This window comes from Limulus polyphemus, unplaced genomic scaffold, assembly GCF_000517525.1.
Source record: "Limulus polyphemus unplaced genomic scaffold, Limulus_polyphemus-2.1.2 Scaffold340, whole genome shotgun sequence".
In the NCBI taxonomy this organism is placed as follows: Eukaryota; Metazoa; Arthropoda; class Merostomata; order Xiphosura; family Limulidae; genus Limulus; species Limulus polyphemus.
The window spans coordinates 4,900-7,071 of record NW_013665950.1 but is presented as its reverse complement, the minus strand read 5'-3'; the positions used below and the strand labels follow the sequence as shown (position 1 = coordinate 7,071).

General features: G+C 34.3%; 1 pseudogene; it reads right to left on the bottom strand.

Moving 5' to 3' along the window:
• LOC111085341 overlaps positions 1-1,501 on the bottom strand; it is a 32,811-nt pseudogene extending 31,310 nt beyond the window's left edge.
• Positions 1,502-2,172: the final 671 nt, after the last annotated feature.

Here is a 2,172-nt window from a genome sequence, read left to right as displayed (position 1 = left end):
GTCACTTACCTTTATGTATAAGTATTTTATCTTATATTGACTATGTTAAAAACTTTTATCCGTATTGTCACTTACCTTTATGTATAAGTATTTTATCTTATATTGACTATGTTAAAAACTTTTATCCGTATTGTCACTTACCTTTATGTATAAGTATTTTATCTTATATTGACTATGTTATTTTCAAAAGGGAAACTAGACAGTAGTTAAAAATTGTTCTAGACTAGAATAAGCTGCAGGAAAAAATAAGGGTAAATTTGGAGCCAGTACAATCGTAGGAATTAGTAAGCATAGGAAATAGGTTGTAATACACGCAATCATAAGTTACAGTAAATAACGAGATTAAGAACATGTACGTGCAACACTCCGCTATACGAATTGTAACAATGGGCTATGATGAAATCAATTAGAGTAAACACAACTATAGGCTATTGTTAAACATGGAAGCTTGTTACAGTATGAGCAACTCTAGTTTAAAGTGCATGAGTTACAATATCAAAAGGATTAAAGTAGGTGTAAGCCCAGGATATAGTATAAAGTAGAGTTAGAGTATGTTATGTTAAAATTATGTAGAGTATCTGCGATCCTATATATTGCAGTAAGAGTAAATTAAGATAGTTCACCCTAGGCTTTACCTAACCAGGCTAAGTTAGGGTACATTTTTTCTACGTTATAATAAAGATAAGCTATAGTACTTAAAACCCTAGATTATAAGTTAGAGCTTTAGGTTATAGTAATAATATGTTAGAAAATTTAGTATTCTAGATACTTTGCACTAAGCTAACCAGCTACTCATTTAGAAATATTTATAATAAGGTGTTTAAATTATAATTTAACTATACCTGTCTTTAACGTTTGTTTAGCTAGCTACTGAATACACAAAAATTAACATTAGTCAGAGCAGTGGACAATTGTATAATAATTCCCCTGTACATCTGATTTTGCAACAAAATTTTTGAAGTATGTAGAAGAAGCCACCTTCAGTATGTAGTTGATAAAGGCTATAGGAACTAGCAAGCATACAACAAGGAATTGCCATTAACAAAACGCCAAACTAACTAGGCCCCGATTTCCCAAAGGTGCTTGGCTCGTGCATGTCGACAGACGAATAGCAAGCTAGCTTGTTGCGCATGTGCCAGCATAAATCACGTGACGTCAGAAACCGCTGCGAACAGGTGCACATGTAGGATGGGTGGCCAACATTCTTACAAAGACCATCCAGCAAGAGACCAGAAGAAAATCTGACCAGTGTGTCTAACCGACACTGCTCTGTGACATTAGAGACCGTGGCCCGACCAGCCTCCGTGGTCGGAGTGATTTCCGCCATGAACGGCAAGCAGCACATGGCATTGCCACCACACATCAACACCGGGACCTGTTTTCCCGGACGGTACTCACCAACATACCGATCTTCGGACCCTATGAGACGGCATTGTATGGTTAATCCACCAGTAAGTTTGTTCATGTGTATGTTGGCCTGTTTCTTACTGCTATAAATCATATTTATGCTATTTCATGTTAATGAATTATCGTTGCTGTCTTTAACTTGTACTTCTTAAAATCAACCTGACACCTAGTGTCTGTATATAGTTGAACTGCTTACTTATTATGATCATAACACGATTCGTTAATTATAACAAACGGCATTGCTTAATATCAGCAACTTCTATTTCCATTCAAACGAACCTGATAAAACCCGAGCTTTTTGACAGGTTGGTTTTTCTACTTCAAGTTACGCTGTCCTGTAAACACAAAATAGTCAAACTGTGAAAAAGCCTCATATCTATTACACGTAAATAAAAGCTGTGAAAATAGTAAAGGAATAAATTATTACTTCAAAAACTTTTATCTAACAAACGAATTTATAAATTAAAGGATTTGGTTTATGTCAACTCAGTGGAACTAAATTTTATCAGTCGTTTTAACGTAAAAGCTTAGATTAATACTGAAGTTCCACTAACAGGATCGTAGAAACTATGATATAACGTTGGTCTGTTAGTTGAGTAATGACACGTCTTGTGTATATAAGAAGTGGAAAGTAGTAAACTTCTATTCCACAATGATAAAAATCAAATCAGTAATGCAGGAAATTGTTATACACTTGCTTACCATTTTTTTTAATTTGGTTTATTTAGAAATATAGTTGATGTTTACGAAACGTAGTTCGATAAA